Below are 26,852 nucleotides of genomic sequence, written 5' to 3'. Positions count from 1 at the left end.
TTCCACTGCAGAGAAAATAAAAAAAAAAATCTGATAGAATAAGATTTTTGATTTACCGTACATAGAAAAACTGTCAATATATCGCTTCCAACACAGTTGCCCTCTGGGCAGGACCTTCTGTAGCTCAGTGTGGAGAAAACCACAACATGTAAGGCTTCATACTCGATACTTTTAACAAGAAGCTGAAGACATGCATTTTATTGTTTACCAGGGAATGATAAATTCTAAAATACCATCAGTAATGCCTACACCCAGCTAATGTGTGGTAGGCATATCATCATGATGTGACAGTAACAACTGGGCAAACTGTGTGATAACCGTCTGTTAACTATGGATATTGTTTGGAAATTTGCACACCAGTTTGTGCTGAAATTAAAATAAACCTGTACCAAAAAGGAGGAAACATGCTAACTTTGTAAACCAGAGCTAATGTCAGTTGAAATGGCCTTTTTATTAAAAAAAAAAAATTGTGATGTCTGATGTAGATTAGCTGGTGGGGTTTGTCGTTGATGTAATGTTGTAAAGCTGATCGTATCACAAACATTTTTGCTTGCCTTTCCTTGTATTTGTTAAATGTTTCTTAAGCAGCAGTGATTTTTTTGTGTTTCATACAAGTAAAAGCAACAGTTGTGTTTTTCTATCCATGTCCAGTGGCGTAGAATACGAATAGTAATTTAACTGTACACATTGAGAGGAAGACCCATTTATTACCTCCGCCAAGGAGGTTATGTTTTTGCCAGGGTTTGTTTGTTTGTCTGTCCGTTAGTGTGCAACATAACTCAAAAAGTTATGGACAGATTTGGATGAAATTTTCAGGGTTTGTTGGAAATGGGATAAGGAAGAAATGATTAAATTTTGGTGGTGATCGGGGGTGGGGGGGCCCACGGGGGGGGCGCAGACCAGAAAATTTCATCAAAATCTGTCCATAACTTTTTGAGTTATGTTGCACACTAACGGACAGACAAACAAACAAACAAACAGACAAACAAACCCTGGCAAAAACGTAACCTCCTTGGCGTGGGGGGGCCCACGGGGGGGGCCACTGATCAGCCTTGGCGGAGGTCTGCGCTCTCCGAGTGCTTCTAGTTGCATTAAGCACTTGAAACATACGCAGTTGTATTACTGATACAAAAGGGAAAAACTACATTGGACGGGCGAAAATTATGTCATTTTCACCCAGGTGTTTTTAGGTAGATGGAAGCAATTATTAGTAAGAAAAATAACTCCAAGTAGGCAATAATGTAATAACTATCAGAATAGGGCTGGGAATCTCAGGGTACCTCACCATATGATATGCAATACACGGCTCATGTTAATATCTTGATATGGCAATACTGCGATTATCGATATATTGCTTTTAATAACCTACAATATATCCATGTGTTTATAGGGGTGAAACAAAAACAAACCAAAAAATGAATTTCATAGTTTATATTTTGCAGCATAACTTAGCCAGAGTACAAACCAGCAATAGTGCAAAAACAATGACACTGTTTCAGTTCAACAGAACTGTAAACAGGATTTTTTTAGGTGTCTGACAAACAGTGACACTATTTTAAACTCATTCAGAAAACACCACCTCATGTCTCAAGTGTGCATGTTTGTCGTGCTGCCCGTGTATCATATTTTTGTGAGACTGTTCTTATAAACTGCGAAGTCCTTATGCAGCTTTGTCCCCTCCACACTAGAAAAGCCAAAGTGAGTCCACACTTTGGATTGAAAAAATGCCGGTGCATCTTTCAGTTTAACTTCACTGCTCGAGTCCACCATATTAGTGCTGTTTTTTCTTCTTCTGTGACTTCAGCCCAATTTTCAGCCACTTGTGTGACTCGACTCACTAAGGAGGAACAATGAAAGAAGTTTATAGCGGCTATATTTTAATGATAATGTAAAAAACGGATTTGCAGCGAGAGCGCATCGATAGTCCATTGTGAGATCAAATATCGTGATAGTTCGCCATATCGATATTTTGTCACACCCATATGAGAATCTTATGTGTTGGTCACAATGCAAACATTTTTACAGTGTTTTTGATAATGTCTGTTATTAACCACTCCTTAAGATGTAAGTCTATAATTTGTACACAACATACACTACATGATTTTACTTTTATCTGAGTCCCACTGGAACACATGCAACCAAATGATTTTTCACATCCAAATCACTTTGAGAACATCCTGACAGTTGTTATGTATGTGCATAGTTTACCCATTTACAAATACAGAGCACCATTCCTTATGTTGGACCAGTGTTTAATTAAATGAATTATAAATGACTTTAAAATAACTAAAAATAAAGCATCCAGTATTACCTAGAGGCAGAGAGGAAGCAAATGGACAATCACACACACACACACACACACACACACACACACACACACACACAGGATGTTCCTCCTTTTCATCCCATCCACACAGTCCCTCCTCCAGTCTTTTTCTTCATTTTATTTCATCAGAGCATTTTACATAAAAGTGGCCTGACCATGGCCTCCTGCAGGTGACAGATACCCATGGGATCTGAGTCATCATCACTGCATTTCTGCATATCATTTCACCTGTCCTTTTGATGGATGCGCTCCCCTCTTCCCTGTGTCTTTTACTCTGACAATATGTGCTAAGTGAGTGGTGTACAGGAAGACTGTTGCACTTTAATTTTCATTGTATCTGTGAAAGTCTCTCCATGTGGACCTTGGAGTCCTTGCTCCCTAAGGAGCGTCACAGCTGCTGTGGACAGCTCCCACTGTTCTGGAGCTCCGGTAGAGATAATCTTCCTGTCAGCAGCTTGTCTCTCTCCCAGATGTCAACCAGTGCCAACTGTTGTGTACCTTCAGTTTGCACTCCCACAGTTCTGTCAGCAAATGCTCATCTAACCATTTTCCATGCTACTGATTTTGCAAACTATCAAACGCCAGCACAGCGCTCACATATGTCCACCCCAGTGTTTGTTCAGGTGTGAATTTTACTGATGAGCTCTAAAAATACTGTATTTTTTTTTTTAAGAACTTACATGATGGGAACCAAGAGACCTTAGCTAAGAGTGTGAATTTCTGATGCATGTAAATGTTGTTTACACTTGTCATCTGTTTTTCACTTCCAAATGGTATTTTTAGTTCATGTGTATCACTGTATGATTTGGTGATAAAAATAAAAATAATAAATTTTATTTGTAACGCACTTTACATATGACACCAAATCTCAACAGAGCAACGATATAGAACAAAATCTTGTGATTATTGTGGGCAAAAATGCAATTTTGGTTTTAACTGGCTTACTTGGTATCAAGGGTAACGCACAGATTCATCTTTTAGAAATGCCAAATTCAACATACCAATGTAGACTCGAATGAAAAAGCACCAAAAAATAGACTTTAATTTTGCATATTGAGCACCTCTCAACTCAGTGTGTCTAAATCTGAAAAATCACCACTCAACAGGGAATGTATTTGTTCCATTTCTAAATCTGGATGCTTACTTTACAACCTCTTGCAACTGTGTTATTTGCAGAGGCTAAGTGTGATTTGACTTATTATCCTGTATTTCATTTGAAATACTTTCATACAATGCGGCTGAGTATGCCCTCCATTAAGTGCTTCTCATATAATGCACAGAAGGAACATAAAAACAAGGATAGCATGCCATAATTAATGTAATGTAAGATTAAAATTAAAACCCACTTTATAAATTATAAATCAAGATGAAATTAGAGTAGGTCTAATTAGAACGGGTTACATGAAATAGAAGATAAAAGCCACTGAATTAAAAAAAAAATGGATGTGTAAAATGCATAAAATGAAGTCATGAATGCATCCTCCTGTTTCAGGTGCTGCATGTTATTCCTATGAAATCTGACTCTTGGTTGACAGATGCTCACAGCAGCTGACTTACATCATAGCACTGAACACACCCATTAAAGAGAGGAAGGTAATTGGATTCACAAATCAGCTGACAGCTCTGGGTTTATAGTGGCATTGGGCTTTATGGGTAATATTTCATTGACTGTTGGGCAGTTTGTCACAGGTAGTTTAGTAGTAAACGGGGAACTGGCACCAGAAAGAGCCAGGGGAGCATCAGTATTCATTTGTTACCTTTTTTGTAGAGCTTTTAGCGAGGGGGGAAAAACACCACAGATGAGCAATGAGTCACTGTGCTTCCACTCAGGCCGAAAGAACCAGCCCTAGCATCATCGACTGAACGGAACGCTTTCAACAGCAATTAAACCTTTGCCCTATCGTGTAAAATGAAGACGAGGCTAAATTATTTCTGATGAGTTTTGTTGAATCCACTTGAATAAAGTGCATTTAAAACAGCATTAATCTGCAATCACGTTTGAGTCATGTTTTTTTCCCCCCATAGAGAACCATGAGTCATCTGGTCCGTTTCACTTTAGATCGCAACGACAAGCTCTGGTCACTAACAAGGACTGAGCTGCGAAGATATGCGAGTTTTTGTATTGCAATAAACCCGAGGCCATCTGAACTGAGGTCAGAGCATATGGCCGAGCACAGCGTGAGATGACCCCTTTCTCTCTTCATTTCTCTCTTGTGCTATTTATTATGACAGAGTGAGCAGTCTTTTTTGGCTCCCAGAGAAATGCTGGTGACTGTATGTCTTGGGTCACGGGAGAGGAAAATGTCTAGATGTGATAAGTAGCCAAATTTTGCAGCTGCATCCTAACCCTCCTCATGTTTCTTTTGCTTCTGAAAAAGCTAGAGGCGAGCCACCCTGGGATGAGAGAAATGGGAATTTATTGTTTTCTGCAGGTACAAAAGGGCAAGACAAGTAGTCTGTTTGGTCATATTGCATATGTTGGATGAAATCTGTTCATATGCTGCTGATGACCATGCAAGTCCACACTAATGGCTTTTGAGATGGTAAAAGAGAGATCCAACCCAGTGTACTGTGCTTTTACTCCCAATAGAAAGAGCATCCAAACATAGCTATCATGTCTTTCACTGGACCTCATGAAATCTGAAAACATCTAAATTACAGGTTGGATTGTAGTTTGCAGGATGACTGTTGTGCAGGTTATCAGTCTGCCAATGTTTACGCAATATTGGAATGTATTTTGGAGGCCTGCGAACATCACGTCTTTGCACAAAAATGTGATAAAGCTATGAACAACACCCACAAGAGGACCAAGTAGAAATAAGAAAGTTTTAGTGGATGTTGATTTTATATTATTGTTGCTAATCTATACTTTATAATGGTAAAAAAAACAAAAAAAAAAGAAAAACAACTAAGTTTTTTTTTTTACTTAAAGGGGTCATATTTTGCTAAACCCACTTTTATTAGTCTTTGGTTCATTTATTTGTGTATTTGGACCTTAATAGTTCAAAAAGTTTGAATTTGAACCCTCCAGGTGCTGCAAAGCTATCTTTATATTCATTTTTAGCAAAAATCAAGTGGATTTCTACAACCCGTTTTCATTCCTGCTTAATGTGGTACATCTACAACTAGTTATGTCACAACATTTGCACATATACGGTCAAGACTTCCGATTAACATTTCTCTGAGCACGACATAATTGTTTGTCAGCGGCATTGGTTGTAGTCCATACTGAAAATATGTCCAAACTTCAAGCCAATTACCTAAAATGTTCAGTTATTGGCTGAACGGGACAGAGCAGCACAGCTAACAACCTGGAGGGGGCGGGGCATGAAGTGGCTCATTTGTATTTAAAGGGCCAGCGCTCCAAACGACCTTTCTGGTGTCATTACTCAGAAATAGGGTTGAAGATGGACCTGTGGAGTTGAATTAATGAAGAATTCAGACCCGAGCATAGCATTTGCAGTTTATGTAGCCCACAGGGAAATGTTTTAAAATGACTAATTCCATTTAACATAAGCAAAATATCACTCCTTTAATGTTTTCTCTAAATGTGTTGACAGTAGTTGTTTGTTATAAACAGAAGTGTTACCTTTCCCTCCTTTTTTCTAAAGGCTGTTAACACAGATGGCAGCCACTACAATTGTATGTTCATATGTTTATAAGTGCAAGGTTTTCTAAGGGAACATCATTAGTTCTTGGCACAAAGTAGTACTAACAAAAGGTTAAGGTTAACTCGCTTTATTATCCCCGTTGGGAAATTTGGTGTCTGCATTTTACTCATCTAAATACACACACAGCACCTAGCATTTGCATTTGTGCACAAAACACTTGAGAAGCAGTGAGCTGCAATTGAAAGTGCTCACTTTTGATGATTATATGCTATTATGACCTTAGATTAGGATTGATCTTCATTTGTTGTAAGATCTACTTTTCAGATGTATTGTACAGATTGTTAAAAAGGCAAATATCAGTGCTTTCAAAACTTTCCCACTCAGCTAAATCCATGTAACCATCATACTTCCCAGAGTATGTTACATGAACCTGTGATGAAGACTTCTTACTGTTGCTAGCACAGGTTGCTAGGCTAGTGAGTTCATTGCAGTTTGTTTACATTAGTGGCTTTTCCATTGGATATCTGTGCAAAACTTTACCGATATCTACTAAATGTAAAAAAAAAAAAAACAGAAGTGCGTGATGTTGGTTTTTCCATTAAGTCACAAATGCGATGATTTGTTTATTTATTATCACAAGATGACATGAGACGTCTATTCCATAAACATTGCAACGAATGTAAATATCATGTTGATTTACAGATATAATCATTATTATTATATATTACCCCTCTATCCTGTGCTAAATTGAAAAATGATTCAGTTTCCTGGTGTGTCCACACGTACTGCACCATGTTTATTTAAAACTCTTCTTCTTCGCTTGGAACATCCTTTTTTTTTTTTTTTATTCATGTGACTCTAGTTGCAGGAAAAGGTCTTTCCATTGTAGTTTTGCGTGATATACCCATCCGAAAAACCACCTCTTGCCAGCGCAAAAGCTGTTCTTTGAAAAACAAGAGTTTGGGCGAAATTGTCGTTTGTCCATCAGGTAATTTTTTATGTGCAAGTTATATTCGTGCAATTCGAGGGTCAATGGAAAAGTGACTAGTGATGCTTGAGCTTCTGTCTGTTCTTCAGTGTTTGGCCTCGGCTCACAATAATTTGCAGTTTGTGTAATATGTTGTTTTGCTGCAGTTGATGAAGAATTACTGTCAATCTGTCAGCTGTGGGTCCATCTTCTGTACTGACATGCAATAACTCATATTTGCACAGATGCCTAAGAGTCATGCGAGTGTGAAAACTGCATTTACTCACCGCGACTAAATAGGCCACCACAATCTAGATAATTAATGGAAACACAGCAGCAGTATGTCAAAATATGGCAATAGTGATGATACAGAATTATGCAAAAAATGCTGAGTATCTTGTCAGTTACCAACAAAAAGCCATCACACTGCCTGAAGAAATATGAAAAACCACAGGGAAACTTGATTCATAAGAGGTGAGAAAATTGTGATTCAGATCATTGATCGTGATTTCACCTCAAAAGATCTTTTGTCCAGATCGCCAGCCCCAGTGCAAAGTTTGAATCAATGAAAATATAGAATTTCACCGGCTATAGTTCAAGTAATGTATGTAGGCTGTACCGAGGCCTTGAGGGCACTGCTTTGCTTACTTGGTCAACTTGCTAGTGTGTTTCCCGTTTTTCAATTTCTTCCTGTCCTTGCAGTAAAGATTGGTTTGTGACAGTTCCAAGATAAATGGCTTATGTCCTGTGCAACATATTTTATTTTGCTATGTCCAGTATATCATGCCAATAAATCAGCAGTATGTGTGTAACCTCCCCCCGCTGTTGCCAAGACTGCTTGGGGTGTGCCAGATTTGGTCAACAGCTGAATGATGAATTCCCTTTCTGAAGGCCACTGGAATATGTGGGTGTTGCTGGGTCTGATTTATTAAAGACCAAACAGATTGTGAGTGGAGGAGTTTCGTTACTGATGGGGTCGTGAATGATATCTGCTGTTCCCGCTGGCAGATATGGAGGGGGTGATGTCACTGTAGGTGTGCACAAGATTGTCTGATTGGATGGACTGTCGAAGCCAATGCAGATTCAGCAGGATACAAACAGCAACCAAATCTCTGCCCCCACGGGGATTTGCACTCAGAGCAAAAGCATAAACACGACTCAAACAATCACCATCCATACTAATCTCTGAGTGCTTATTTCTCTTTATCTGTTTTATAACAGCGCTGCATACAGGATTAAATCATACTTCCCAGCTGAACTAGTTATCCAGTCCTTGCCAACAGTAATTCACTTCCACATGGTGAAGTTGTTGCAGAGGATTCATAAAGTTAATTGGATATAAACACAGTATATATTACAAACATAATTGGGTGAATTGGAATCCCTGCTACGTCCGTAACACATTTTGACCATAAAATATTTAAGCCACATTTTGTTTCAGTTGGGTTTGATCTTGTAATGCTGTCCCCTGCATTCACATCAAAGCACTCATTAGTGAAATTCTACTCTTATCTCTGCATGACATCTGTTACATGGGAATATCTTTAGGGCTCTGTTGTACAAAGGAGATATCTATCTGTATTCATACTTCTATAGTATGTCCACAATACAGTACTTGTGAACATAATAGATGTGTCTCGGTACAGGGAGTGCTATATGCTGTACAGATTGTAAAGCAGCTTGAGGCCAATTTGTAAAATGTGACACTGGGTTTTAAAATGGGCACAAAAGAATACGGCATGGCTCAGCGTATATGAAAAAACAACAACAAAACAATGGTATAAACACTAGCATCGTCTTCAGATTGCCATGAATAGAATTTGTTAGTTAATTTTACAGTGAGTGAAGGTTTTCTGTATGTGGAGTCCGTCGTTGCATTTGAGAGGGAGAGAAAATAAAGCCAGAACACGAGCGATCAAGTCTAATTGTCAGTGGGACGAGACACAGCCCGACTCAGCAACTGATGTGCATTTTCACTCTCAACTTAATATTGAGGTTTTGGATTGAAGCCTCACATCTGTTACTCCCCATGCTGAATCAGTATTCATATGGCTCCTTACATTCAATTAGCCTGGTGTTTCCACATCCACACACACACACACACACACATGCACACACACACAAACACCCCGTTCTGCACATGACCTTCAGCTTGCCATATGCTTGTGTGTTTTCTGTAATGGCTGTATTGGAAGGCATGCTCCTGAGGTTAGGGCAACTTCACATCAATCTCCTACTGTATAGCAGTATCAAGTACATGTGGTTTTGTGTTGTTGAAAAACTGCATGTGGTAAAGCCCTGAAAACATGTTTCTTTGTTTATTTTTTTTACAGAGTAGAAGATGAGCAGAAAAAGAAAAGTGGAAGTGTGGTCTGGTCACATACTGTCTATAAACTCCCACATAGCAATCTGGATGGTAGCTGGCAGAGTTAGAGAGCTTCTGGTTTGTTTTTTTTTTGCTCTTATAAATGGATACTTTGAGTTAGTTACATGGGTCAGTCTTTTGTGGTGTTTGTAACCGCAGATTCTAAGGTTTTTTTTCCCCACATACAGGGTGGGGAAGCAAAATTTACAATGAACATTTAGTTGTTTTCTCTCAGCAGGCACTGCGTCAATTGTTTTGAAACCAAACATATATTGATGTCATAATCATACCTAACACTATTATCCATACCTTTTCAGAAACTTTTGCCCAAATGAGTTATCAGGAAAGCAAACGTCAAAGAGTGTGTGATTTGCTGAATGCACTCGTCACACCAAAGGAGATTTCAAAAATAGTTGGAGTGTCCATAAAGACTGTTTATAATGTAAAGAAGAGAATGACTATGAGCAAAACTATTACGAGAAAGTCTGGAAGATACTATTAAAGAAGAATGGGAGAAGTTGTCACCCGAATATTTGAGGAACACTTGCGCAAGTTTCAGGAAGCGTGTGAAGGCAGTTATTGAGAAAGAAGGAGGACACATAGAATAAAAACATTTTCTATTATGTCAATTTTCTTGTGGCAAATAAATTCTCATGACTTTCAATAAACTAATTGGTCATACACTGACTTTCAATCCCTGCCTCAAAATATTGTAAATTTTGCTTCCCCACCCTGTAGATCTAATAATAATGTTTAAACCCCATTCACTGTATATGTGTAATTAATATGTTCTTAAAGGGAGGGTGGGACAGCTTGGAAAAACAGTTTGAGCAAACTACATTTTTAAAATAAAGTCCAAACCCCTTTCTTCAGACGCCTCCAGAGTACTGGAATGCGTAATGCTTGTTCTTGATTAGTGCATGAAGAGGGGTACGCGCAGAGGGGGGAGGGACAAATGGCAGTTGAGTTTGATAGACGTATTACTATTCAATCATTTCGATGGGCTGATTAAAATGATTGGATGTTGTTTTTTCAGTCCTGTCCATTCCACTGGTGGCTAAATTTTTGTATTTTTGTGTTAGAGCATTTAATTAATTGGTTGCAATCGGGGTGTGAAGGGGATTTTAACCAATATAGTAAAAAATGCTCCAGGAAAACATCTCCTACCCCACCTTTAACCTTTTCATGCATGAATTATGAGAACCTTAGTCAAGATTTTTTTTCTTGAGTGTTTTTATTCCTCCTTGGGCATGAAAAAAACAATGCAATCAAGTTTTTTTTTTTTTTTTTTTGTATTTTCATTGAGTTACAAAAATGTCCGTGCATTAAATTTTTGAAGTAAAGGAACGTCTTTAAATCCCAATATCAGACAGGGATATGAAAACAATGAAATAAAAAACATTTTTTATGCTGCTAATCTGATGTTTTCTCACATTTTAACATATTCTAATGCTAGTTATTACTCACTTCATGGAGATAATATGCAAAAAAAAAAAAAAAATTGTCTAACAATTAACAAGTGATTTACACTTGTTAGTGCAGATCAGGTTTATCAAGAACAGTAAAGTTACAGTAATGGTATGAATTGCAGTGTATGAGATGATGAATACACGTCCACTGTGTCGGCTGATATGGAACTAAAACAACAAAACCCATAAATATACAACAGTTTTGAATAACTGTCCACTATAGTGACCACTATGCATTAAGGGGTTAATCATTAAACCAATCAGCATACACTGAAATTCATTTAAATTTGTGCTTGACATATAAAATCCTACATTTTGGGACGAAAACCTAGACTAATACTCAGTAAGTCCTATTTATACACTAAGTTTCCATTAGCAGTAAAACCAAAATGAGACAGAATTGCAGAGTAAAACTATCAAACCATTACATAATAATGAGAACTGTTTGCAGACCAGAAGTGTTTAGAGACTACAGTGATTTATTACATCTGTAATATAATAAATGCTCGCAGTTTCCAGGTCATCTGCTCACTTTGGCCAAAAAAGCAGGACTTAGAACAAATAGCGTGGTGCTTATATTGATTGGATGTATTAATAATGAATGACATTTACTGTTGCTTATTAAAAGTGCTGAAATGATTTTATAGAAATTTTGACAGTGATTGATGCAATATACTGTAATGTACCTGTATTAGTTTCTGTGCTGTCCTAAGGAAAGATGAGATGACTTTGAAAATCTAATCTTTTCACAGATTGAATTTGATTACACACTATTTTTCCAATGACGAGTACACCTATTCTTGAATGCTCTGGTACCGTGCCTTAGAGGCAGCGATAACCCTTTCCATCTATTTAATTGCTCTATTTACAGTTTGTCTTGTTCATGCCCTTCTGGCATTTTTTCTGTAATCTTGCAGTGTTTATTTATCCACATGTATTTACAGTATACTGATTGATAGCTGTTTTGTTCAGAGGTACATGATTGTCAGTAATTAATCACACAACACAATGTCTAAACCCAGCCACTGCTTTACTGTTCTGCAAGAGGTCAGAGTTTTCACAATAGTTGATTGTTTTGAGATTTCTAAGTATTTAGAATTGATAGGGATTCTATGTATCTGTCAGTAATTTAAGTGATGTCGTAAATGATCAAATATTTCCAGTGTGTTGGCATGACATAAATACAACAGACAGTTTAAATAACACTAAAACCACACGACAGTGGAGGTCATTGCACCAGCTGGGTATCATATAGGGGTGGGTACCTAGGCCAGATAATTAAAACTGAAGTATTGATAAGTTCTGACATTATCGGTTTTCCTAACAATACCAGAGACATTTGAAAAATAAAAAAAAAATTGTTCTCCCATGTATAGGGCAAAAAAATCATATCAGGATAATTTTTTTCATATCAGATGATATCAATATGTATCACGATATAAATCAAATCACTATTTTTGTGAAGCTTAAATTTTTTGTTACTCATAAGTCAGTTGTGAAAACATCAGAAGGTTATTTTTGATTTAAATATGATTTACTTTCTGTCAGAGGTTGAACATGACAGATGTGCTAAAGAACATTATACAACTGTTTCAGAGAAATAAAACAGGCACATATATTTAAAACTAAACTAAAAGTCTGACCAGCAGGCAAAAGCTTTCAAGTTTTAAAAGAGAACACAAACAAAACAGACCATCTTCACAAAACAATATACGTGGGGGTGTGTTCCATAACTACTGTAACTGGCGTAAACCAAAAAGGAAAGTTAACACGTTTTGAACGTCCGAGTCAAGGTTATTATCGTTAAGGAAAACTAACAAAATGACGAAAACTAGAATTGAAAAAACATTTTTGTTAACTGAAATAAATAAAAACTATATATATATATATATATATATATATATATATTATATATATATATATATATATATATATATATTTTTTTTTTTTTTTTTTTTTTTTTTTTTTCTTTTGTTTGTTTGTTTGGTTTTTTTAATTTTTAAATTTTTTTTTCAATTATCTTTATTAGATTTTATTACTTTTTTTTTTTTTTTTTTTTGCAACAAATGGCTCAATACAACACCCAGTCTATAAGAAAATTTAAAAAAAAAAAGGTATACTAATCCAAGATAAAGCAATTAGTCCACAGTCTAGAGTTATAGTGAAGATAAAACAAAGATCAGACAATCAAGCAGTGACAGGTGAGATCAGTAGTGATCTAATTGTAAACAGGCACCAAAGATTTTCAGTCATTGATGAGGTCTGAAAGCACAGAAGTGACTGATGAGTTTGTGAAACGGAGGTATGGAGTCCAAATTTTCATAAACTGTCCCTTTGAAGAATGAAGTAAACAGGTCAAATAGTCCATAGGAATGCATTCCATAAGGATTTTATGCCAAGTCGTTTTAGTGGGAGGTTTGTCATTTATCCAAGACATGAAAATATTTTTCCTTGCAGCATATGCGAGGATATCATACAGTCTTTTCAAGCTGATGTCGATAATGTCCCCACTTGGATGTCCCGAGAGTAAGGGTCCAGTTTCAAAGACTCTCCATACCTTGTAAAATATCTACCCAGTAGGACTGAATTTTTAGACATGACCAGACACAGTGTATATAGGTTCCTACAGTAGACCTGCACTTCAAACACAGAGGTGAAAGTTGGTTATTCATCTGGTGTCTTTTATTAGGAGAAATTTGCATAAAAACTATATTTAAAAGAAAAAAAAAAAAGATAACTAACTGAAACTGTATTGTGTGCTTACAAAACTAACTAAAATAGATAAAAATTATGGATAAAATTCCCTTCGTTTTTGTTTTTTTCAATGTTGGATTGATATGAAATGGATATATTTCACTTGAGCTATTTTAGCTAGCGGCACCATACGGCACTTCACGGTCCGTCACTTCTCGTCTCTTGTCGTTTAGAGTCGTCTTCTTGTTCCCACTCAACCTAGAAACACAGAGGCTAAAGTTGGGAGAAAGCAACAGAGTCCTGTCTGGGATTTATTTGAATACAACGGCGAAGAGGATAAAAGATATGAATAAACTAAAACTAATACTACAATTAAACTAAAACTAAGCATTTAGAAGAAAACAAAAACGAATAAAAACTGGCATACCTGCTCTAAAAACAAATTCAAACTAACTGAATTAGAGAAAAAAAGTCAAAACGAACTAAAACTAAACTGTAATGAAAAATCCAGAACTATTATAACCTCGGTCCAACTCCTGGCTTCTATGCCGCATCCTACTTTTCGGTCGCCCGAGTTCTCGATCAGATTTTCTCCCGAGGGAACACTCATTACCTCCCCCTGCAGCCCAAACATTAGCATGTGTCCTGCAGCTGCTCTTACGCCTGTGCTGTGTGCGTCAACCTAACTTGACGTGGCTCTAGTGTGATTGGTTCGTTGTGGCGCTACTTAATTATGATTGGCTGTTCTTATGTCTGTCAAAACATGGACGAATGAATTGTATCAAAATTGTATTGAGCATGTCTCGTATTTCTATCGGGGAAGAGTTATTTTGCGATATCTATCATTATCGTTTCATCGTCCAGCCCTACCTTTGTATTACAGCAGTATAAGTTGTTTTGTCAAATTTTCCCACCAACTCTATTTCTGAGGGAGGCATTCGTCTGTGATGCATTTGCACGATTTTTGATCCAAATGACAGTCCTGGGTTCAGGTCTTTGAAGAGACGGGTCAGGTCTCTCTCACACATGGCAGCTCAAAAACACAGACAGAGGTTTGGTCTTCACAGGAGAATGAAAATGAAAGTGAATTCGTCTCTTGAGGACATGGAGCAACAAGTCTTTTGCAGATTTGGGCATAAACACGAGTGATTTGTCACAAAAAGGAATAAAAAACCAACATGTACAAGCGGAGAAATGAACAGTGTGATGTTTAGCTCACAGCTCATCTGTCTGCACTGTTTATGTTATGTATCTGTACGCTAGCAGCCTAGAGCCAAAGTATGAACATGAGGTAATCATTAAAAGTGACCAGTGGCTGCTGATTATTTTGACTTGGGTTTAGTCACAGATTTAATGTGGAATGGTCAGAGCATCATCTGATCTGTCGTCCATGGATTCAGAGCAGAGGATTTAGAGATCTGGAGGCTGTAGGAAAACCGCTGCACTATCAAAACACTGACAAAAAAAAGCCTTTCACTTATCTTTTTTCTTTTGCTGTAAATAATTTTTTTTTTACGTTTGTTACATACTACTGTCATTACAAAATTGGAGTCTATGATGATGAGTGATGTGTTGAAAACAATGCGGCTGCACATCTCACACTAGAGAAAATAAAGATAACTTAATTGTATGAGGCGATAATGCACATGACAAAATAAAGCAAATAATGCTGTTCAATTTGAACTGTATCGCTAACCCTAACCTAAAAAAGAAACAATTAGGATACAGTGAAAGTACTGGATGCATAAGCAGAATCGATAACAGTAGCAGTATTGATTAAACCTTACTGATACCCATTCCTAGTATTAACCCACAAAGACCCAGTGCTACTTGTATGTCACTTCCCAAAAAAATTTCTGTCTCTATTCTTAAATGATTTATCTCCTTTATCACATTATCCTCTCTATTTTGCATTTTTTTTCAGTGAAAATCTGTTATTTTCTGATGTTTAATATACTGATCATCTGGTTTAATCATCATGCCGAGATTATATTTGAGGGTTATCATACCAAAAACAAAGAAAACTGAAGAAAAAGTGACTTTTTCAGTAAAATATATCATTAACTGAACCTCCATCCACTGTTAATGATCCAAATCCATGGGTTTTACAGGTGAATCAATGTTGTAGAACATGACGGTGTTTCTGCGTTCACTACAGAGCCTCTGAACGTCCAAATGGGTCATATCTGATGACCATGAAAAGATGACAAACACTGAAAAAAAAAAAAAAGCCTTTCACTTATCTTTTTTTCTTCTGCAGTAAATAATTTTTTTTTTTACGTTTGTTTCATACTACTGTCATTACAAAATTGGAGTCTATGATGATGAGTGATGTGTTGAAAACAATGCGGCTGCACATCTCACACCAGAGAAAATAAAGATAACTTAATTATATGAGGCGATAATGCAAATGACAAAATAAAGCAAATAATGCTGTTCAATTTGAACTGTATCGCTAACCCTAACCTAAAAAAGAAACAATTAGGATACAGTGAAAGTACTGGATGCATAAGCAGAATCGATAACAGTAGCAGTATTGATTAAACCTTACTGATACCCATTCCTAGTATTAACTCACAAAGACCCAGTGCTACTTGTATGTCACTTCCCAAAAAAATTTCTGTCTCTATTCTTAAATGATTTATCTCCTTTATCATATTATCCTCTCTATTTTGCATTTTTTTTCAGTGAAAATCTGTTATTTTCTGATGTTTAATATACTGATCATCTGCTTTAATCATCATGCCGAGATTACATTTGAGTGTTATCATACCAAAAACAAAGAAAACTGAAGAAAAAGTGACTTTTTCAGTAAAATATATCATTAACTGAACCACCATCCACTGTTAATGATCCAAATCCATGGGTTTTACAGGTGAATCAATGTTGTAGAAGATGACGGTGTTTCCACGTTCACTACAGAGCCTCTGAACGTCCAAATGGGTCATATCTGATGACCATGAAAAGATGACAAACTGCATTTTACACCAATTATTGTGATTGATAGGATTGATAGGATTAATAGATCAGAAGTTATTAAATATTTTAGATCAGTAGATGGATTTGGTCACTGGTGGATATTTGGGTCTTTGTGGGTTAACTCTGGTCTCAACTGGTCTCAACTATGCCTGTCTGACCCTGGTTGGAGCTCCAACTGGTCCATGATGCACATCCACATGAATGCAGTTGATGATAGCAGCCAATCAACACACTCTAACTTCTCCCGTCATGGAAGCTATGGAAATGTTAGTGGGTTTTTTTTGTGTTCATTGATTGGACGCTCCAAAGACGAGTTCAGGATGCATCTTGGTCTCAGTTCAAACATTTATTGTGGTCACAGGTGAAATATAATAATCAGCGCTGGTCTCTCTGGACAAGAGCTCATGTAGGAACTCGAGTTGCAAAAAGCCCCAAATTCCAGGTCCGGTTGACAACTGTTTTCTTGGATGACTCCACCCTGAACAATAGGTTGGACTTGCGCAACATCATCCGACTTTGTCTTCCGATTGGACCTCACCTATTGACTTGACTTGCCAACTGTCAGTCTATGCCTTGCTACTGGGATGTGCTACGCAAAGTGTCATAACAGCTGTCTTTGACGTGTATCTATTGGAATGCAGTGTGTAGCCACAACATCTCCTCTGCAAGCAGAACTGACTTAATTTATCAGTAGAGATGTCCATGAGTTTACTGTGAGATGAGTTTATCAGTAGAGAAGTACATTAGGCTACTGTGAGACACTAATTTAATTGTCAGAAAGTATGGAAAACACAAAACAAAACAAATTCTTAACGTCAGGACTGGCTTGGAGACAAACATGGGTTAATCAATGCACTTGACTCTTCTGATTTTAAAAGGAAGTCGTGTTTGATCCTTGGTTCTTCCCCTCGGGTGGTTAGGTGGATATAACATAGGCAACACTGGAGAACCAAGGACACTCCTCTAATAACCTGGTCTGCTGTTTTGCGCTGTACATTAATCATATCTCCCACAGGTTTTTCAAAGGCCTAATTTGCATAAAATCTGACCACAATCAGCACCTGCAGGGTGGGGGGACAGCGTTGTGTTTGTGCCCAATCGATGCTGTAGCTGAACAGAGTGAACCTCATTTAACTCATGCCCTGCCCGCACTAATACGGATATTTTTCTAAATGGGTATTTTCTCCCTGTGCTTAACAAAATAAATAAATATATACATTGAACTTAGCAGATGCAGAGGATACAGTCTTCGGTGAAGTTGAATGTTGGTCTGAGTTTTTTAAGCATCCTTTATATTATGTAGCTTTTGCTCCAACACCTGTGCGTTTGTTTCCCAAATGTATCAGTGCTGATCTGGAGCTCCTTCTTGCAGCTATAACGCTGACTTACACACTTATACGACCTATATTTGTTGTTTCAGGTGCATGCGCTTGTGCTAAGCAACAATAGACATGCGCAAAGGGGAGTGTGACCCTATTCTCCCACATCTTTGTTATCCTTGAGCTTTTGAAAACCTTCACTTTGGACAGATTTTTAATAAGCTCAGTTTTATTTTACTGTGGATGTGGTGTCAAACAGAACTTACCTGAACACAGATGATTGTTTGTTGTCTTGCTGTATCTTAGTACTCTTTGGAATCTTATCTTATTTTTTCCATTAACAGGACACGCTGCAATCCTTTTTTCCAATCTTTTTTTTTGCTTTATGTAAATGTTACCATGGATATTTGTCTAACTTTCAAACTCATGCATTCTCTACTGACCAACAGTTAAGTTACGTCCAGCTGCAATACATACACTAAGCCTTAATTGTGCTGCAAAAAACACTGTTATCCACTCAAAGAAAACCTACCGCAATCAGTAACAGTTTAAGAATACATTATAATCCTAATCATTTCACAGTTTTTTGTTGCTTTTCTTATAGAATTACATTTCCTCAACTGTAGAACTTTCTGCAGAACATAAAATGCTCAAGATAAATGTAGATTGTATTAAAACTGTTGTCTCTGCTGATTTTTTTTTTTTTATGTGGACTTTTTTTAATCAGCAAAAATAGCCCTTTTGTGACAGCCCACCTCAGTAGCAGAACACTATTCTCTGTGATGCTACTCCAGAGAGCCTCTTCAAAATGGGGCATTACACATCAGTCTACTGCAGCGATAAAGCACCGACTATAAGTACCTCATACAGACCCACTTCAAAAACCTCTTTAAATTGGTTGTGACTTTCAGATGTTACTCTTAGACATACACTGATCAGCCATAACATTATGACCAACGAAAGACAGTGGTTTTAATCGTGATTATCTCATTACAACAGCATCTGTCAGTGGGTGGGTATATTAGGCTGCACACGAACATTTAGCCTCCGAAGTTGATGTGTTAGAAACGACCAAAATGGGCAAAAGCCGGCATCTAGGCAACTTTGACAAAAGGGAAATTGTGTTGATCAAATCACTGGGTCGGACCATCCCCAGATCTTGTTGTTCATTCCCAGTGTGAAGTGGTTTGTACCTACCAATGTACCTACCAACAACTGGATCTCAACCAATCAAACATCTGCATTATTACCACCTGTTTAATATAGTGTAGGTTCCCTTTTTTCCACAAAAACAGTTCTGACTTGAGGCCTAGACTCCACCAGACCTCTGAAGGTGTGCTGTGGTATCTGGACCAAGATGTTAGCAATAGATCTGTGACGTCCTGGAAGTAGAGAGGTGGACCTCCATGGATCAGATTTATTTGTCCAACACCTCCCACAGATGATCAGTTGTGTTCACTTATATTATCATTACTTCTCCAGTCAGTGGTTAGAATGTTATGACTGTACAGTATTGTCCCCCCCGCTACTTTGCAGTTCACCTTTCATAGACTCACTCCATTGCGTTTTTTTCATTGGAACCTAACTAATTACATAAATATCAGCTACTTCACAGGTTTTGCGGCCACCTCAGATGTTTTTTTTTTTTTTTTTTTTTTTTTACAACCTTTTAGGACGCTGAAATACTCAGATGCTTCTGAAATACCCAGATGCTGAAGAAGCGTGATACCCATTCTCGTGGGCAGTGATTGGCTGCACGTATACCTCGCGTTAACCTCATCTCAGCCTGACAGCATCAAACTCCCTCGGTTGTGTGACTGCGTTGGTACTGTGTAGATCGCAAAGTTTATTTTAAGGCTTAAACCTACAAACCCTACTTTGTGGAAATCCACTTTTTGTGGAGGGTCTGGAACATAACACCCACGATAAGCGGGGGGGGCAACTAATGCCCCTGCATCCTTTAATGCAATAAAAAAAGACCAGTTTCACTCTACTGGTAGATCCTATATATTCCATAACAGTAATAGCATACAAATACATGGCCTAAGAGGTTGAGCCATGTTGTAAACATCACAAGGAATGCCTAACCAATTAAACAGTCAGTGGACCTTCGAGCAGTACTTTCGGCCTCATGGCTTATTGTTTTCTCTCATCTAATCTCTCTTTAAGACTAGATAATTAATGGTGGTGTAGCAGGGAATGCCACGGCTATTAATGGAATGGATTTAGCTTGTTTTCCCAGCTTACACCTTATGCTGTGCTCTTTTAATGAGGATGTCTGCAAGAGGCAAGCTATAGTCACTGCATTGTCACAGGGAAATCACAAAGCTGGATGTGGGAGATCCTGCTCTGTTGTTAAGAGCATGAAGGAAATATCTTTGTCGAACAAAAGTCAAAGAGTAATAAGGCAAGGCCAGGCAAGGCAAGGCAAGTTTATTTGTATAGTACATTTCAGCAACAAGGCAATTCAAGGTGCTTCACACAAGACATTGAAATAAAAGAAACAAAAAGAAACACATTTAAAACATTATAAAGAAACATGTAAAGGTGATTAAAAACAGCAAGTAAGAAAACAACACATAAAATCAAAAAAACTAAAATAAAATAAAATAAAAATAAAAACACACATATTAAAGTAAGAGTTGCAGTGCAGAGTTTCAAAGAGAATATAAAATTTAAAAAGTCAAAAGCCTTTTAGTCAAAGGCAGCAGTGAACAGGTGAGTCTTTAACCTTGACTTAAAAGAACTCAGACTCTCAGCAGACCTGATATTTTCTGGTAGTTTGTTCCAGATATACGGAGCATAGAAACTGAACGTTGATTCTCCTTGTTTAGTTCTGACTTTGGGAACACAGAGCAGACCTGTACCAGATGACCTGAGGGGTCTGGATGGTTCACACTGGACTAGAAGGTCTCTGATGTATTTTGGGCCTAAACCATTCAGTGCTTAAGAGAACAAGTCTCTATTTCAGTTAGTTTTACTAGACACAGAAGTCGCTTTTCCATTGACCCTCAAATTGTACAAATATAACTTAAGCATAAAAATTTACGTAATGGAAAAACAATTTTGCCAAAAGTCTCATTTATTGATTAAAAGGTTTTGCACTGGCGAGAGGTGGTTTTTCGAGCATAGCGCAAATGGTGTATCAGGCAAAACTGCAATGGAAAGACCTTTTTTTCGCAACTAGAGTCAGGTGAATTAAAAAAACGGGTGTTGACGTACGTTACAACAAGCAAAGAAGAAGAAGAAGAAGCATGTCGTGGTAGGTGTGGACACACCAGGAAACCCAATCATTTTTTAATTTAGTACGAGATAGAGGGGTAATATATAATAATAATGAATATATCTGTAAGTCAACACTGTATTTACATCCGTCGCCATGTTTATGGAATGACTTCTCATGTCATCTTGCGATAGTAAATAAACAAATCATCGCATTTGTGATTTAATGGAAAAACCGACATTACGCACTTCTGTTTTTTCAACATTTAGTAAATATCGTTCAAGTTTTGCGCAGATGTCCAGTGGAAAAGCGACTAGTGATTACTCAACATTGCTACCACAACACAACACAGGGATGGCTGTAGTTTTCCAGGAGACAGATTCTCATATATGAGGTTTTTCGGTCATTTTGATAGAGCTATTCATCAAGGACATATTTGTTGGCAAGTGACACGTTTGTTTCGTCAACTCTTCTAGTCGGATGTGTAGCCTGCAGGTAAACAGACCGATGTAGAGATGAGAGCTGTGCCCAGGGCAGACTTTCTCCAGTGGGGAAACTTGCAGTTCCCATTCCCCTGCAGAACAACTAACTGACAAAAGCCTTTGAAGAGATGAGCTGTTCGGTGGTTTACATTAGCCGTCAGAAATCTGCAAAACAGGAGAATGCGTACATAGACCTTTGTAGCCATAAAACGCATGAGAAAGAGGAAAAGGTGTCAATGTGTTACAAGCTTCTTTTCTTGTATGTCAAGTCTGGTTACGTCTAAGCCAATTACAAGTGCATTACACCAGAGTCAGAGTTTGATAAATCAATGGGTGTTGTCTGGACATAACAGGGCAGTCATAAGAATGAAATTGTAGCTGACAGTCAATTATAATACAAATGATTCAGATTGATGATTTAAGAGGATTTTTCTGTCCATTTTAATTATGACAGGCCTATCTGTACAATATTTAACCAACTGTATAAATATATTAAAGTTGCAGAGAATCATTCTGTCTTGCCACTTTGGTCAATACTGGGATTGCCTCGAGGAAGGTTATTGCGCCTTTGTTTCTCTGCAGAGTAGAGCTGCTCTGGGGGCAACAACAGCAGAATGTAATTACTCTGGGCAAATCCCAGGTGTGAATTCCTGTTGTTACTGTATAGCTATAACTAAATATAGGTGGGGGCCAAACAGTTCAGGTGTACGGTATAGAGTCATGTGGTGCTGGGGTTCTGCCTATAAGAACAACCTTCAACTAAACCTCCCTGTTACCACCAGAAAATTGATTCAGGAATACTCTGTTAAATAAAAGTGCTAGATTTGGGGAAAAAAAAAAAAAACAACAGAAAAACAGTCACCTTCCCTTTGCAGCTTTCTCCTCTCAGTCCAAACCAAAATATTAAATGTAAAGATAGCAGAGATTATCGCATTTAATGACGCTTTGGAAAAGTGAATAGAAGGGAAATGGGCATTGCTCTTTTTGCCGCCCAAGTCATGTGACCCTGCCAGGCAGCTGGATTCATGAGATTATTTGCAGTAGATCCTGTCACATCGCCCCACCTCTTGTGCCAAGTCTGGTGGCGTTCAGATTTTCATCGGCCTGGCACAAATATAGACTGAAAGCACTTTTCTTTGCTTTTATGTTGATTTGTCGTAGCCCTGTGCCTAGCAGCAACCTCTCATCTGTCCACTCTTTAATTGACTGAGACATTTGCCTCTTTTTCACCCACATTAAATGTGTTATGTTGACACTGTTCACAGGACTGAGTGCCACCTCTGGCATTTGTTTGATTCGACTGGCTCATAAAATGAGCAGCATGGTTAGAGCAATGAAGAGTTCGTGAGCTCGTACCTGACATGCCTCTGTGCCGTTTCCCTTATTTAGATGGCTTTTTGTCACTGTTAATTATCTATCTTTTTTGCCGCAGTGTCATCGCAAAATAAAAAGATGCAGGGGTTTAATGCCCACTGCTGCTCTTCTGTTCTTTGCTCATGACAGCCTGAAGGGCCCAAAGCGTTTTTTTTTTTTCTCTGTGGTTACTCAAATGAACAGTTTCAGAGAAAACCAGGTCAATGTACTATGACTGCCTCTAAGGAGCTGAAACAACAAGACGCTATTTTTCCTCTCCAGTATTAGGCAAATACATTGCAAGATTATACAAAACATAGTCATGTCAGACTTGTTCCTTTATTCACTAACAATATCCAGATTATTACTGTCACTATGGAAGGAACTTCAGATAGAAGTTCTTTTCAGTGTTCTGCACGGCTCTGAGAAATTTAGACATTTTTAACTGGCCAATTTCGTACCAGTTGAGAAATAGTCCCATCTCCACATTAAATATCTTGGCAAGTTGATGGGATCAATATATTGGGAGATATTTGTCCTTTTGGAATACAACAGCCTTACAATCACATTGCTCGGTTGATCGGAAGTGCAGTGCCACGCTGCATGACGGAGAGTGAAGTTATAAACAGGAATGACGCATTTACTACCTTCAGTCCATGACGGTTGGCCGGAAGCACAGTACTGTGCTGCATGATGGGAAATGTTGACCGGAAGCGCAGTACGGGAAATGAAGTTAAAAACAGGAGCAACACATTTACTAACTTCAGTCCCTAGATATCTATATTAATATGACCCGTAGGGAACCACGGGTCAATGCGCTAGTTAAATACATAGGAATGAAAAGCCAAGCTGGTGTAAAAAGTTGGTTCATTAGCACATGCCATGACTTATTTAGCTCCGGGCATTTTCATTTCATTTAAACAGTTTTGTCCTCTACTGTTACCACATCTGTTGTACTGCCCACGTCTGATTATTGTAGTGGAATAGTAGCACTGAACCAAAGCAACCAGCAGGAAAAACGTGTAACACTTTTCATCTGAACAGCCCTGTCAGCGGATAAGAGCAGTTATACACTATATCACAGAGGCTGTTGGTATCATGTGAAGAGCGAAGAGCTACTGTGGAGTTGTCATGCATAGACAGATGAGTTAATTCACAATGTTCTTGTTCTGTTCCTGCATTTCACTGCCTTGAGTTTTGCTCTCTGTGCTGTATTCGTAGACTACTTCTGGTTCTGTCCCATAAGGCGTGCAGTGCTAAGGTGAATGCAGGCTTTGGTTTATAACGGTCATAAAATGGCCCAGAGGGCACCAATGGAGGCGTTCTATGAATCGCTGCTCCGTTAATTTGCATTGAATATCATACAGTAACTCTTCCAGAGACATTCAGAGCTTTGCTCGAAGGGATGAGACTGCAACTACTTGATATTTTAATTCAGAAAATCTGCTCCCTATTGGCTATCCCAGCTCTTTGTTAGGTCTGGACCAGTGTTTGAAAGTGATCTGGCATCTGGCTCTCTGAAATAGGACTAAAAATAATGTGTTGTTTGGCTAGTTATTTAAACCAGGGGTACATCACGAATTGCCTTAAAATCTACATTTCCTACTGACATTTATTGCTTAGTTCACATTAGAATTGAGCATTAGAAACTGATAAAACTGACATGTAATGTTAGCAATACACTAGTCACCTACAAAATGAAATATGAATGTACACAAACCAGAACTATTTACTTTTCAAAGTGTTTTCACCCTCAAAAAGCATCTAAAAAACAGAATAATCTGTCCTGTTTATTCAGTTTTAAGATTTCTTCACCATGTACCTTCCCACTTAACACACATTTAGTATCCATCCATCCATCCATCCATCCATGGCAAAGCAAACACTTTTCCTCTATTTTCATTTCCTCAGCTACAAATTGATCTCCTAACCTAAAGTCCTGCTTCACAGTATATACATATCCCTGCACACAGCATCTGAGCATCAGTGTAGCAAAAAACAACACTCATCCTCTACTACAAATTAAGAAAATGGACTGATATACCATTGTGTTGGTTTGCATTTAGGATCCCAATAAAAACAGATCGTTGACCCATTTTGGGTCCTTTTCCAAGTTTGGGAAAGACAGCTGTAAACGATTCGCGCTTGACACGAAAAAGAAATGCCACAGAAAAAGACATGTGTCTTTGTCAAAACTTGGTATTTTCAGCTTGTAGTTACAGCTTGGAGATTGTTGTTCTTTCACATAACAAGAAGGACTTTCAAAACAGCAGATAGCAGAAGGAAGGAGAATACCAATCCTGCCACTGTGAGACAGAAATATTCTGTATTCTAGTAGAGGACGTCTGAAAAAATCTGAAAATCAGAAAGTCTGTATTATCATTGTATAAGTACACGAAATAAAAAGATTAATACATACTTATGTGATGCATTTTGAACTTACAGAGCACAGGAAAAGTAAAAGTATAAAATGCAACATATATGTGGCACAATAAAATGTATTAGTGCGTTAATAATAATAATAATAATAATAATAATAATAATAATAATAATAATAATAATAATAATAATAATAATGACTGTTATTGTTTACTTCATGTGGTTATGGCTCTGAGTCTGAGTCTGGTGGATTGTGTGTTGGTAGTTCATCCAGTAATCCAAAGAAAACATTCTTTAAAAATCTGTTCCACAAATAGATGATAATTTTTTTTTAAATTTTATCCCTTCATCATTTCTTTCAGGAAAGAATGATGGAATGATGCTGTCTTTTCTTTCGTCTACTAACATATCCATACAGTTATTTCAGTTCTTTCCCAAATAATCATCTTGTGTGATTCACATGTCCCTGGGTGATCTTTTTTGAGTGAAAAGAGGTTAAGCTGCTTAAGCTCTCCTTTTATATCAACACTCTTCTATTATTATAGTTTGGATAAGATGAGAATGAGGCCTCAAGTAATCCAGAGAATAATTAAAACTATGCAGCTCAGATTCTTAGGTTGAAGAAGAGTCATTTTCAAGATAGAGTGGGGAATTTACTTACATATTTGTCTGAATGATGCGTTATATTAGGAGGAAAAAAAATTGCATTGACATTTGGCCTAAAAAAATGCATTGTCACTGATTATTATTTTCAATTGTCCAGTTCAAATGTGCTATAGGATTTAAGGAATGCTAATTTCTCTCAATTCAACCTTAATTTGTTTTTCACTTTCATAAAATTCTGCTTAATTCATCCTTGTAACAGTCATTCAATACAGTCCTTCATAATTGAATGAAACAAATCGCTAGTTTTAGATGGGTGCTTCTATGAAACTGGTCCCTAAAAACAGGACACACGGGCTAAAAATTCAAACCAGATGTAGACTAATGTTATGAAGCAAATTTGGAGGCACTTTGGGTCTATTTTAAAAATAAATATTTACCGAGATAAAAGAGAAACTATTTTTCAGATAAATCACATTTTTATATTATTTTTATATTATTTTACTACAAAAATCTGCATGTAACTGTCATACCTGCTGCCAGACGCTAGTCTGGTTTTGTCTGTCTTTGTGTTTTGTTTGTCACTTCCTGTTTTATTTTGTTAAGTATTCCCTCATGTGTCTTGTCTGTCGTCTTTACTTCCTGTTCCCCGTTCATCCTGACCTCTGTCCTGATTACCTGTCTCCGCCCTGATTTGCTCCACCTGTGTCTAGTTGTCTTCCCTCCCTTTTGTGTATTTAAACCCTGTCTCTCCCTTATGTCAATCGCCAGTTTGTAACTCTAGCAGTTCAGACCAGCGTTCTTGACCTCGTTTGTTCGTTTGCCTGCCTGTTTTTTGACCTGTTTTTGGATCCCTCGGTTTTTCGTCTTCTGCCTGTTCCCGGTCTGGTTTTGTCTGCCTCCTGATTCCTGGTTTTGACCTTCTCGCCCTGACTACCGGTACATGAGTTTTGTCTTGTCCTTATGTCCTGTCGCCCGAGAATTTGCCTACCTGTGTATGACCTGTTTCCGTCCCTGACCTCCCTTTGCTTCTCCCTAGTCGGGAGAAACACCCCAAACACCATACGGGGAGACGGGCTGTC

At 37.7% G+C, this 26,852-nt stretch overlaps 1 long non-coding RNA gene across 3 annotated transcripts in view; it reads right to left on the bottom strand.

Annotated features, from left to right (window-relative positions):
- Nucleotides 1-3,078: 3,078 nt before the first annotated feature.
- The window catches only part of LOC115427291 (uncharacterized), a 28,479-nt gene continuing 4,705 nt past the window's right edge, over nt 3,079-26,852 (bottom strand). Inside the window, exons 3-6 of one of the 3 annotated variants that reach the window (XR_003936468.1) lie at nt 24,503-24,513; nt 15,326-15,502; nt 8,084-8,087; nt 3,079-3,089 (exon numbers count right to left, since the gene is read on the bottom strand). This is a non-coding gene — a long non-coding RNA (uncharacterized LOC115427291). Of the gene's footprint in view, nt 3,090-8,083; nt 8,088-13,054; nt 13,065-15,303; nt 15,503-24,502; nt 24,514-26,852 lie in introns of those variants that run through there. The other 2 variants (XR_003936469.1, XR_003936467.1) reach the window with 2 other exon arrangements.

This window comes from Sphaeramia orbicularis, chromosome 10 (genome assembly GCF_902148855.1).
Source record: "Sphaeramia orbicularis chromosome 10, fSphaOr1.1, whole genome shotgun sequence".
In the NCBI taxonomy this organism is placed as follows: Eukaryota; Metazoa; Chordata; class Actinopteri; order Kurtiformes; family Apogonidae; genus Sphaeramia; species Sphaeramia orbicularis.
Note: the sequence above shows the minus strand (reverse complement) of the source record. Positions and strands in the feature narration are given on the sequence as shown.